This window comes from Cupressus sempervirens, chromosome 11 (assembly GCF_028749045.1).
Source record: "Cupressus sempervirens isolate cs-2001-9-10 chromosome 11, ASM2874904v1, whole genome shotgun sequence".
In the NCBI taxonomy this organism is placed as follows: domain Eukaryota; kingdom Viridiplantae; phylum Streptophyta; class Pinopsida; order Cupressales; family Cupressaceae; genus Cupressus; species Cupressus sempervirens.
In genome coordinates, this window is record NC_143128.1 from 433,576,338 (window position 1) to 433,589,543 (window position 13,206).

Sequence of the window (13,206 nt, forward strand, 5' to 3'; positions counted from 1 at the left end):
ATTCTCTTTGTGAGTTGTGAGCCTCAAGTTTGAATGCACAAACACAAAGTTATCTTTCTTCTTGGAGTTTAGTCGGTTGCGTTTTATTGAGTGGATGAAGGAGTATGTGCTCCAGTTCCTCTTAGATGATGATGAACTAGCAACCTATCAAAATTTGCAAATTTACTAGCAAGAAACTAGAAATTAGAGTTTTGAATATTTACTAACAAGAAACGAGAAATTAGAATCTTAATATTAAAAAACTTATCTGTGATAAAATTTTGATTGCAAACGGCTGCACGTGTTGGTATCTTTGTCCATGGAAGTACCACCATTTATGAGCATCAACATTGTTCTTGTCTTCAAGAGTGTTAAGACCACAATCATGGGTGCTCGTGAAACTCATAATTTCAAACCTCATTGCAGGTCATAGGTGCTCAGGAAAGAGTCTTCGAAGGACTACCTTGTACCCTTGAGAACTTCAGGATATTTGTATGGGGCAATTTTAGTGGTACTCCCCTTGAGGATCAATTGTCTATAGAACTTGGGGCTCAATACAAAGACAAGTAGATGCAAAGGTGTAGTCGTTTTTTCCCATCTCTCTACCATGATTACTTGTAGCCCCTTGAAGAACATTTCATCAGGATCTTGCTTTTTCTCATTTATGGTATTTCTAATGTCGTCAATCATGGAATTAATGCCATCATATACCTCACCCAAGCAAGGCCTATCGATGTCAGTGTATTGGATCATGCTCAATATAGGCTCAGTGTTCTTCAGAATATACTTAGCACGATCCCACCAAGATTCATTTAGTATCAATCTCCTTATGGAAGCTTCCTTGGCACTATTAGATTGCCTCCATACACTCCAATTAGCATTGGTTACCATTCTAGACAATGCGTCTTTAACATTGACAAAGCGTCTCAAAACAATAATGTTGGAGGCAAAGTGGGTCTCAACAACCTATTTTAAAATCAAAACAATAATAGATTCAAAATTTGAAAACATTGAAAGTTTATTGAAGTGACTAGATTTCTAAAACATGTCTAAATTTTAAACAATTCAACTTACCTTCAAGAGCTTCAATTTCAAGAATTATCTGAATATGGCTTGCATCATATGGTGGTTCGTGACAAACATTTGGATCTCTTTTGCCTCTTCATACATTTTTTTATCCACCCAACTTTAGTGCCAATTTTTCGTAGCATTAGGTTTGAGTGAGTGCACAACATAAGGTATCCAAAAAAATGTGTTCATACTGCTCAACCAATAAGCCATCAGCTCTACAATTCTTCACATTGTCGGTTATTACTTGAATAACATTCTAAGGGCCAACTTGCTTGATAGCTTGGATGAGAATGTTTACAATGAAAGGACCATCCTTTACTTTCTCCTTCACAATCCACAACTTTCAAAAACATTGCACCTCTTGTAGACACTGCAATAACATTTAACAAAGGATGATTCCTTGCATCTTTCCATCCATCCGATATTATTGTCACACCTATTTCGACCCATGATTCCTTGATGGGCAACATGGCATTCTCTACACAGGCCACCTCATCATCCAATAAAGTGGTGTGTATCTTCTCATAACTAGGGCCCTTGAACCCATTTGGAGTCTCATTAAGTGCCTTGACCATGTGTTGCCAATACGGTGAGAGAACAACATTAAATGACAAGCCATTTGCATAGATGCATCTGGCTATGGCTTGATCAACAATGTCTCTAGCTTCATTTTGGAATGATGATTCAAAGGGTCCCAATGCTCTCTTACAATTTGTTGCTGAGGACGATGCAAGAATGGATGGCCCTCTGCAGGTGGTTCACTAGGAGTGGTAGTTGAAGACATAGACGATGTTTTCCCTTTCTTTAAAGGCTTACCACTTTCCAATGGATGTGAAGAATTTGTCCTCCCAGCAACTTCCTCTGCTTGCTTCTGTTCTTGAATGTATTTGTTTACGATGTGATTTGGAAGGAAGATTTTAGGTAGCACTCTATTTACTCTTGACTTCCTAGTACAAAATTTGATGCCTTTTTGAGGAATAAAGCACATTTGTGCTTTTACTCTACTAGAAGAGCTATTAAATTCCTCTTTGCAATGGCTACAAATCCACACAACCTGCTCCATCTGACATTGTCGAATCATTTGCACATATTTCCAAAGTGGGGAACATCTGTCAATTTTGGAAGTGGGGTTATTGGCAACACAAGCACTTGCAGCCATGATAGAATCCACAAACAAACAAAACAAGTTACAACAATGAGAAAAGATTCGAGAACATAAACCAAAACAAACAACTCTCAGACTTCCAGTCATGCACATCAGATCAAAATGCATCTACAATCACAAATTAATACATATGCTCTCATGCATTTCACTGAAATAGTCTAAGTATACATAATAAATAAAAAAATAAAAAATCCATAATTGTAGCAAGATTCTAATAAAAATTTCAAATACTAGAAACAGGTATTCGAACTCAGTGGTAGATAGATATTTTTCATCTAGATGAACTTGGCGGTCTGGACTGAATTCAAATGTATATGCCATTCAATAATAATAAATATTATAATAAATTAAAAAAATTAAAAAACAAACAAATATATTAAAATACCTGCTCACTCCGTTTTACTTTGTTTGCTGACTGCTTGAGCATCCACCTTTTTGTTGCCCAAAGATGAAGTGGTCATAAGCAAAGGGAGGTTGCATAAAAATCCAAAATGCAGGTAGAGGTTGCAAGTCGAGTGGGTGGCTGGAGGAACAAATATTGCTGTCGCTGCATAAATATTAAGTGCAAATGCTGCCCAGAATAGATATTAAACCGATGTCGTTTTAGGTCTAGGGAGGTTGGACCAAAAAGTGTTTTATTAAAACATTAAAAAGTCAACAAAATTTTTGCGCTTTCCCCAAATTCATTGTCAAGTCACTGACATTCTGCCCAGGCATGTCAGACATTTTCCAAATTTGCTTGAAATTCCTTCAAAGTTGACCAAGGCTCGAAAAGGCGAATCTGCAGGGAATTTGTTAGGGAAAAGGCAAATTTGACAAGAATGTGAACCGACTATGAATTCTAGCAAATTGAATGTCGACTTTGCCCTTTTAGGAGCGAATACAGTAAATTAGATTATAATGTTTTTTGAATAAAGTTTGAATGAGTTGAATATTGGCCTAACAGTACTACAAAGTTGTTTGTCAACATTTTTTTATATGTAATCTAAATACTAATGTGAACACTAATTTCCAACATTCCCCCTCTTAGTGTGAACATGGTAGAATTCACACCCTTCATCTACAGTATATGCTCATCACTGTGGCATGTCCAACTGACCCATGAACTCGATCCAAAGAAAGGCTCTCTCCTCCCATGGTTTTAAATAGGCTTACTACAAACATTGACATGGACACGAATCTCCACCATCTGTCCACCTTGTGGTTTTCTGGATCCTCCCACAAACCCTTTCAATATCTATGAACTACATTGCACTGAGTTTTTTATTCACCACTATGCTTGTACATCAAGGCAGTCTTAAATCTAAAAAACCTGTACCAGAAAAGGTAGGTTTCACGTTACATTCCATATGAACACAATGTTCTTAATTGTAGTCACTATTATTGATTGCTGCCACTCGATCTCAAACAGCGTAGAGAACTGCCACTGCCACTGGAAACTGCCTTTTAACTTTAGCAATTTTGGTGCAAAATGGGAATGGAACATTGGTTATTATTACACCCCCACCCCCCCATAATGGGATATTCCATTTATTAACACAAACAGGAATACTGAAAAGAAAATCATACTATACTGCATACTACTGTCTGGATCTTGTTGCACATGGCCGTTATTGCTAGTGAACATATTCACCAGTCAACCATCTTCCTACAAAGTATGACACTCAGAGATAACTGCAGTCAGAGGATATTTGTAGTCAGAGGATCTCTGCAGTCATTTGCTGTCCAATATAATCATTTTTTTCTTGTATCCAGATTCCACACACCACTTAAAATCTGAAAAACTAAATTCCACACCAAAAAATTAAAGCACACTGCACACTGGTCACCGAATCAACTGTGTGGCCCTGTTGTTGGCAAATGATTACAGGTCACTGGTTGTTCTCCAGCCTCTGTTGCTTCCATCCTCCATTGTTTTGCTATTTAATTAGAAAATCTGACTTTGAGGATCAGTTTTGAAATGTCCCCCTAAATATGAACACCACGTATAAGCGATAATGCGTTCATTCACAATTGAAACAATTTTATATTTCTTTGTTACTTTTGATCACATGCCAAAAGTTAGACCCTACTTTACAACTAGTTATCTTGAAACTCCTAAAATTGTAAATAGAGACCACCATAAACAAATATTAATCAATGGTGATAACTTGACCTGCTAAAAAATGTGGAATCCATTAACTACACACACCAAGGAATGAGCATGTTGTGGCCACATTGCAGTTCAAGCCATCGATGCTCAGGTCAATCAGGGTGATGAAGAAAGGAGCACATGATGTGATGACTTTCAAGCACAAGGAACTGTGCCAGTCACACTTCTAGCTCACATGCTTGTGAACTGCTCAAATCCAAATGCAAGCTGTGAGGAAAAATTAATGCATGGTGATTCAAAGCAATCAATTTTCCTATAAATATATTCACCTTAGATGCATGGCCCTTCAAAAAGATTTATGAAGCCTGATGGAACCCTATTTTTTGCAAAATTTAGGGCCTCCAATTGTGAAGTAATGTTGGAGACTCATCTCTTATCTTCTGATCATCTTAAAGATCATTTGTCTCAAGCAAAAACACGGGATCATACCAAATGAAACATCCTGAAACGAGCACATCTTGTTGTTAAACACTCATATGGTACCGATGTTGGTGCTATTTATTTTTAAAAATATACTCACCATAGGCATATGGTAGTGGAAATGAAACCAATCCTTTGTATGATGTCCCTGGATTTGAAGATGCACGCATGAAGCTTTAAAGACACATTCATTTATTGATTACTGGGTCATGATATTCTTATGGCTACTGTGTTAGATGGCTCTGCTATTATGGACAGTGCATTACTTTTGACAGCAAGTAGTGAGAGCTGTGCTGCTGTACAGATAATGCGTCTTCAGCATATTATTCAATAAAACAAAGTTGATCTGATTCAGGAAAGTGAAGCAAACAACCAGCACAAGGCGACTCAAAAATTTATTCAGCATACCATTGCTGATGGAGAGCCAGTTATATCAATATCTGCACAACTGAAGTACAACATTGATGTTGTATGTGAATACATAACAGAGAAGATTCCTATTCCTAAACGTAATTTTGTTTCCCCAAATGACATGATTATAATCGGATCATTTGATGTAAATAAACATGGTGCTGAAGTTGATGAAATAAAAGTGCTGTTGCTGGTAGAAATATGCTGAGGGGTGTTTTGAAAGTGAATTAAAAAGTTGAAACCTGTCCTGGCATTACTGTTAAGTGTGGCACTGTACACCTATCTTCTGAAGAACAGAACAAGTATAAGATACACAAAATGATAGTTCAAATATACAGATGGACAGGAAGTAGTGGCAACCTTCTATAAGTGGCAGCATTCCTTTAGTATGAATGTATGTACTACAAGTGCAGCGACCTTTAAATATTCTTGAGAAACTAGAGGAGTATATCACGTTAGCAAATATGAAAAATAAAATAACATTGTTCTAACATGACAGAGTATCAGACCTAGTATTAATGAAAAGAGATTCCAGAAATAGGTGGATGATATGTGAGGCACCTTTTGTAGTGCCTCTCCCAATGGATTTCTGTAAGTCATCCTGATGGATGCAATCTTGATGATCTTTCTTTGTGATGTTTTATACGAAAGTGAGTGATGTAAATGGATTACTTCAGTACAATTAAATAAATGGTTAAATTAGGTAATTTAATGCATTTATCGCTTCGACTATATTATTATATGCAATTGCACTTGATCGTGTTGTTTAGTGTGCAGGATTTATGTCCCTGGCAGTGACACATGGAGTTAGTGATTCAACTGTTCATATTTAACCAATGTCGTCCCTGTATGGTTGATGTATCTTATTTAATTGTTTAAATTAAACCTTTTGGTGATTTGATTAAATCTGGACTCATTTGCATTATGTGATTAGACCTATGAATGCGTATGCATTTAGAGGTTCGCATTGTCATGAAAGTTATAAAGGGGTTCTATGATTTTGTTTTAAGAGAATTTCGGGCTTTATTTAATTTTTTCTAGCAGCTTTGTCATAGATGAATTCCAATTACTTGGAATAGCCTGTTTTCGTTTGGGTTGATTTAGAGTTTAACTAGGTTACTAAGTTACTTATCCTAATCGATTATTCACTTTTCAAGTGAATAAGTATCCAAAAAGGAATTTTATTCCTCACTTCTCACTTTTGAATTAGAAAGTTTGAGAGTAAAACTCAAAATCCTCTTCATGAAGAATTACCATTGTGTTCGTTGTGGGAGCTACGGGCATGGGATCGTCGCAAGATCAATCTTGTTGGATCCAACTTAGGGAGACCTTGGATTGCCGTGATTTTTGACAACTTCTGTGGGATTTTTATTTTATGGTTCAGATTCCCATTTTGCCCTTTTGGCTACGAGGCCTCTCCCGTTTTGTTGTTTCAGCTCCATTTCTACTTATGTTTTTGGTAGCCATTTGTTAGGAGGTTGAGAACTAGTGTCCCCTCCATTTCTGTATGCTAGCTCTACTCGATTGGATTGGTATGAGCATTTCCTTGTGTTCCAGGATGAGGGTTTGGGGTTTTGCACCGTTATGTTGGTTATTTTTGCATACGAACTCCAAACCTAGTTTTTATTTGATATTTGTGGCTTTTGTGCCCCAAGAAAAAATGGGTTTTAATTTCGAAGTTTTTGAGTTTTGAGGTTTTTTCACCTCGATTTGCGTGCCAACCAGTTTTCTCAGATTTTCTTGGCATGGTGTTGGTTGTGGATTCAAATTATCCATAGGATGCCAATCTGACCATTGTTGCATCTTTATGTTTGCATTGGAATGCATGCCACATCCATGCTCCCGACATGTTCGGTTGAGTGATTTTATACCTAGTGTTATGGTTTCTTTTGGACCTTGTTATTATTTCATGGACACTACGATTCGTGTAGAATCCATACTACCGGATTGAGGCTGGTTGAGTGAGTTCATGATCTATGGTTTTATTGTTTATTGGGATTCGTGTAGAATTTGTACTCCCGAGCTTGTATTCAGTTGAGTGTTATTTTGCTTGTGTTCTCATCTAGCCCTTGTTTTATGATCTTCGTGATGGTGGTGCACCGCACACAAGCGCGTGCGCATGCATTTGTCAGGTGACTTGCGATGCCCGAATTCTCGGTTGTATTTCGATGGACTTATGTTCATTGGGGTTGGGTTGGAAACTTGCATTGCCTTTGGGAACTCATCGTGTGATGAGCATGGGTATGTAGGGTAGATGTGTGAAGTGGCTTCTCTTGTGTGCCCTGGCCTGGAAGTGGCCGACAAGGTAACAAGAAGAGGTTTTAACAAGTGATAACTTAATTAATAAATGGGTACTAAAACTTAATGAAAAGATAAGATTTTGAATACGTGGCCTCCCAAGGTAGTTGATCGAAGGTGTGTGTGTTTGGCCTCCTGAGTGAGTTGATCGAAGGCACAGTATCTGGCCTCCTGCAAGAGTTGATCGAAGATACTTTTTGAGTTTGGCCTTCTGAGGGAGTTGATCGAAGGCTTGAAGTACTTGCACTACTTGATGGCAAGTAGTGACACTTCACTAGAGTCCCTGCATAGTTGACCCATAGAGTGTCTGACCAGGACTTGTTGTATTTGCATTGTCTCATGATCTTTGTTATAGTCCTCTTTATTGTCTAGCATGAGTGATAGCCATGGACATGTGTTTTATGTGTGTTTGTGGTTGGTTCATTATCTCCATTAGCATGGCGGGAGTGGACCTATGGGTTCCACATGGTTGGGAGGCATAGCTACCTATACCCCTACTGGGGATAGGTGTACAGAGACGGTCTATTATCCCAGTGCAACCATTGCTGGATGATTTCACTTGGTACTTTGGGTTATAGAGTATGCTTTCTTGCGATTTATGCTTTCTTGCGATTTATGCTTTCATTGGAATGCTTGGATATCATGTTTAGATGATGCTAGTTTATTTGACGCATTCTTTTATTATGATGTTTAGCATATGATTAGATGTTGTGATTTGCTTAGTTAGATTATCTATTGCTTATTGGATTAGCATGTTAGATTTCCTATTCTTATGATGTTATTACGCTTTAGTAGTGACGTCCTCATAAGACGGCTCTGATTATCTAGTTGGCAGTTTGGGATGTTACGCATGGGGGATGGCTAGGATCTTCGAGGTCTCATGATGTTATTATGGTTGGGAGGAACCGTGCATGAGTTTTGTTATGTTCATTCATTGCGATGTTGCTCTCAGTACGTTTCCTTTACTTCTATGTCTCAAATGGTCAAATGCAGTTTCTGTCTTGCAGCTGTTGTGTTCGAGTGTCTAAGCCTCAATTTGTGGATCCAGTACTCCCTGGTGTGGAGGAATTGTTTTCCCTATCTTCTCGTTTTGTGTTTACCTTGGTTGCTATTGCAAAACCTCACACCAGATTGTACTTGCTCCTCCGTGAGATTGTTATTTCTCCTACGTGAGACTTGGCGTTTCCTTGTGCCCAGTCTTGCATTTCTTCGCATGTTTCTTTGCACTTCCTCACACGAACCTTGGGATCAATACAGTGATGTTTGGCTGCTGGGCTAGACAGTTCTTCGTGCGAAAGGGTAGTTTCTCATGTGGCTTGTTGTACTTCCTCCTGCGAAGGGGTACTTCCTTGTGTGAAATTGTCAGTGGTATTTTCTCGTGCGAAAAACAAGGGGTGTCTCCGCCATTTTTTCAAAGAACGCAATTTGGTGATTTGAGTACCCTTTGGGATTGCTTGAATTACCAGGCTTTGACAGATTGGAGATTTTACGTTCTGATGTCATCCTTTTGTTTGTATGTGTCAGTTTGGTAGTGACGTTTGGAGATTTGTTGGTTGCCAGGATTGTTGGTTAAGTCTTCCGTTGCGATCTTTATGATCCCTGTATGATGTTGTCGTGTGCATTCATACTTGTTTTAAAAAAAAAAATATATCTTGGCTTGTATTAGATTCTTGTTCCAAGGATCTCTAGGTGGGGCATTACACCTTTGATAGAGAATAGAAAATGCATAAAGATATGAAGGCACTAGTGATATATACAGGCATCTGTATTTTCACATCTGCATCATACTATCAAGGGTGGAGTGACAAATCAACAACAATATTGAAAGAAATGGGATAGTATTGAAGAGAATGAAAAGGGGATGAAGTATTTTGGTCTAGAAATGAATAAAATTGCAGAGAATGCATTCAAATGTTGAACACAAACTCCAACAACCAATGAATACAATCAGGTGGAAATAGTATGTTGGAAATAAAGAATCTAAGGCATTAGATCGTCTGAAACATATAGTGATGATTATGGCTCCTTTTTATGAAGTTTCAAATCTGGCAGTAGGATTCAAAGGTGGAATCATGAACCCTATGAGTGCTAAGTTTGTATGCATAGCACAAATTACTATGGATATAGTTTTGGATATTTATCAAAGTATTATTGTGAAGTCCCTCTGAAGTTGCACCTCTCTTGTTTCTCAAATACTAAGATATTCGAGAGGCCATTCTTCATTCAGAAGAAAAATCATGGAAAAGCCACGACACATTATTAAGAAAAAAACAGCGTACAAAGGAATCAACGGAAACCATTCTTGTATGATGCTGCTAGGAGTTGGGTACGATGCTAATAAATCCTTTCTCAGTGCACAAGGAAATAATTTGGGAAGTAGTTTGTTGCCAAAGAAGAATATTTTCTTCAGAGAAGAGGCTGTCTAAAGCAAAACCTACTATAGCAAATGGATGCTCTGAAACAAGCGGGATGAGTGTGCCGTCAATGTCCATTCATCAAATTTCAATCGAACTTTTTCTTCAAACGATATGTTCTCGATGCATAAGATACCCGACAAATGACTATGAGAAGAAGGATCTCTCTTTTAATGGAGATGGATCATTAAAAATGATGACCAGTTTGAAAATCGATTCCCAAAACGACAACAATAATTATGATTGTGAAGTGTCGTAAATATGCAAAAAATGGCATGTTATTAAAATCATTTGGATATCTAATAAAATTTTGTGTTCCATGCAGGTTTGGAGAAGCCCATATGAAGGAAACCCAAGTTGAATTGATGAAGTCAAGTAGTGAAACACTGAACGTTGATGTATCTTGCCATCAAACCGATTATGAAGGAGCAACTTGAATTCTATCCACCCCATCTTCATCAGCAAGACATCATATTTGCGGGGAGAGATTCAGTTTATTGTTCTTGCCTGATGAAAAATATAGAAAGGCTCAAGAATGAAAAAATTTCACTTTCTAAATTATTTCTAAAAACTATGATCTCCCCTTGGAATTCACAGCAATCCTGAAGCTGTTGGAAATTAGAGTTCCTGATTATATTAAACAATTATGTAATAGGTTAACAAGATAATTAGTTTTTTGTTTTGAAGAGTTACGATGGTTGGGAAGTGTAAAAACTCTAAGTGTGCTCTAATAGGATTTTTTGGTGCCAATGAACATTGTTGCTATGCCACTTAGTTTTATTAGAACTGATTTTTAGAATACATTAAAAGTGCAAGGAAAATACTAGCAACTCAACTTCAGCAATATTCATAATTTTAAGTAGAAAGGCAATACAATAAACATGAATCGAATTCCACTAGTAATTCAGAACAGAAACCTGATTTTTCTCCACAGCTTAATTCTTGTGCTTGCCGGCTGAGAGGGAAATCCAAATATGAGATAAAGGCAGCTCTTCAACCCCATGTCATCATGTTTATCCACAAGGCAAGCTAGAGACGTTATCACAACAGTCTGAAGTTAATGCGAATAACTCCCAATGCGAATTGCGGCCAAGAAAGGAGAGGCGTCCAGCTATAAGAAAATTACAAGTGGATGATTTTAAGAGTGCTGACTGCACACAAATCCGCCCAGCACAAGTATGACTCCAACACTAATTAAATCCACAGTCTTTTAGACGTCAGCCCAATAGAGAAACAACAGCCTTCAATTTCCTCAAAACGTTAATCAGATCGATTGCCAGTTGGCAGCAAAATACAATTGATTTCCTTCAGAATAACAATCTCCGTAGCCACAGTGATTATAGTAAGGAGACTCGGCAAATTGTTTATAACAACACAATTTGCAATGAAATTACCAGAACAATCTGCTAGACACAGGAAACATAGATAGGAGATTTAGATAGTGAAATCACTATACATCAATAGTGACTTCAAACATTAGAAACTTCAAAGACCCTTATGCATCAGCAAGGGCATACAATTAAGAACTCGGGAAAAAGCCACAAAGGCACAAAATCAAATATATAATCAATGCGTGCTTTTCCCGATGAAATGAGCTCTCATTTATAAGCTTTCGTTGGCAAAAGTTTCCATAAAAATCCACTTCAAAAAATGTGGAAGTTTCCCAAAAGAACTCAACACTAGAAACTTTCCAACTTGCTTTTTAGAAATGTCTCTTAAAGTCATTATTATAATAATATAAACATTATTATAATAATGCAATTCAATGAATAATAAATAAATAATAGCTCATGCAATTATTAACTTGATCAACTGCAGGTGACGACCAACTACCAAGCCATCCACTGCGTTGCTGAAAATAGCAACTGCCCATAATAGACTTACTAAAAATAGTAAGTAATCAACTGAGACCCCCAAAACACTCTATTAGCTCACGAGGGTCGCTATGGTGAGCTAACCCTATCAACGCACAAAATGGCCAAAAACGGGGACATTACAGTCCTCCCTCCCTAAGATTGCTTGTCCCCAAGCAATCCTAGAGCAAAATGGACACACAATCCACCTAGATCCCAAAGGTAGAACTGTGTACCATCCTTGCTGTGTATAAGCAACTCCTATAGCACCAATACCCAAATAACGAACATCAACATTAGAATCATCTGAAAACTAACTCGAGGTGCTGATGAAGGCAATAATCAATCTATCATTTAACCCTAAACAAATGGCGCCTGCTCTCACTCCTGCTTCGGCACTGCTTCTGCTACTGCGTCTGTGTCTCCCACTTCGTCTGTTCCTTTGGACGGTGATGTTGTTCGCTGGGCTTCTCCTGCCCTTTCTTAGGCAGTTTCGGAGGGAGGGTTTCAACCTTTGCCTAGGGCAGGGGGCGGCCCCTTTGCTGCTTTTTAGGCTAGGGCTTCTCTTATTCCTGGTGGGGAGATTCGTTCACCAGGAGTTGTGGGTGGGTCGGCCATTTCCTATGCTGATGTGGCCACCTATGAGGCTGGTTTGGGTGGATAGGCTGTGCGTTCGGGGCCCCGTGGTGTTGTGCCTGTTGCAGTAAGTAACCCCATTTTGATTAATCTTGAGTCTGATCTAGTCGATGAGATTTCTACTTATGCGGAGGATTTCTCCTCTAGTGCTACCATCTTTCACTTTAGGGGTTTTTGGCCATCTGTCGAATCTGCATGCTTGGATTTCCAAATTTTGGGAGCCTATTGTTTCAGATTTACTCTAGATTTTCCCTGTGGCAAGGAGCCTTTTTATTGTGAAATTTGCTTCTACTGATGATCGAAATGCCATCCTTCGGCGTGGTTTCTCTTGGGAGGAGAGGTTCCCTTTGATGGCCAAACCTTGGTTTGTGGATTTTGATCCATCGATTGAAGGTTGCCTAATCTTCCCCTTCACTTCTGGCTGGATTCAGTCTTGGAGGTTGTGGGGGAGGCCCTAGGGGATTTTTTGTTGGTTGATTCTGCATCTTCCACTATGTTTCAGACGATGTATGCTTGCATTCTTGTGGAGATAGATGTCTCTAAGGGGCTTCCGGAAATCATTAAGTTGGCCTCTTCCAATGGCTTTTGGATTCAGCTTCTTGATTATGAGGGCATTCCTTTCAGATGTCAGAAATGCCATAAGACTGGCCACCTAGTAGTGCGTTGCTCCTCTGGAAAGGTTTGATTGAAGAAGTCTCCTTCTTGGTGGATGGGGGTTTCAGATGATCACTATACTGTTTAGAAAGCTCCCTCTATTGGGGGTGGGTTGGTTGAGGATTCGTTGGTGGACTCTGTTGCTGCTCATGA

General features: G+C 38.5%; 1 protein-coding gene and 1 pseudogene across 2 annotated transcripts in view; both read left to right on the forward strand.

Moving 5' to 3' along the window:
* The window catches only part of LOC149530279 (elongation factor P (EF-P) family protein), a 130,207-nt gene that overhangs the window by 73,059 nt on the left and 43,942 nt on the right, over positions 1–13,206 (forward strand). The gene's annotated exons all lie outside the window — the stretch shown is intronic.
* Positions 1,705–5,406, forward strand: LOC149530281 (uncharacterized; annotated as a pseudogene).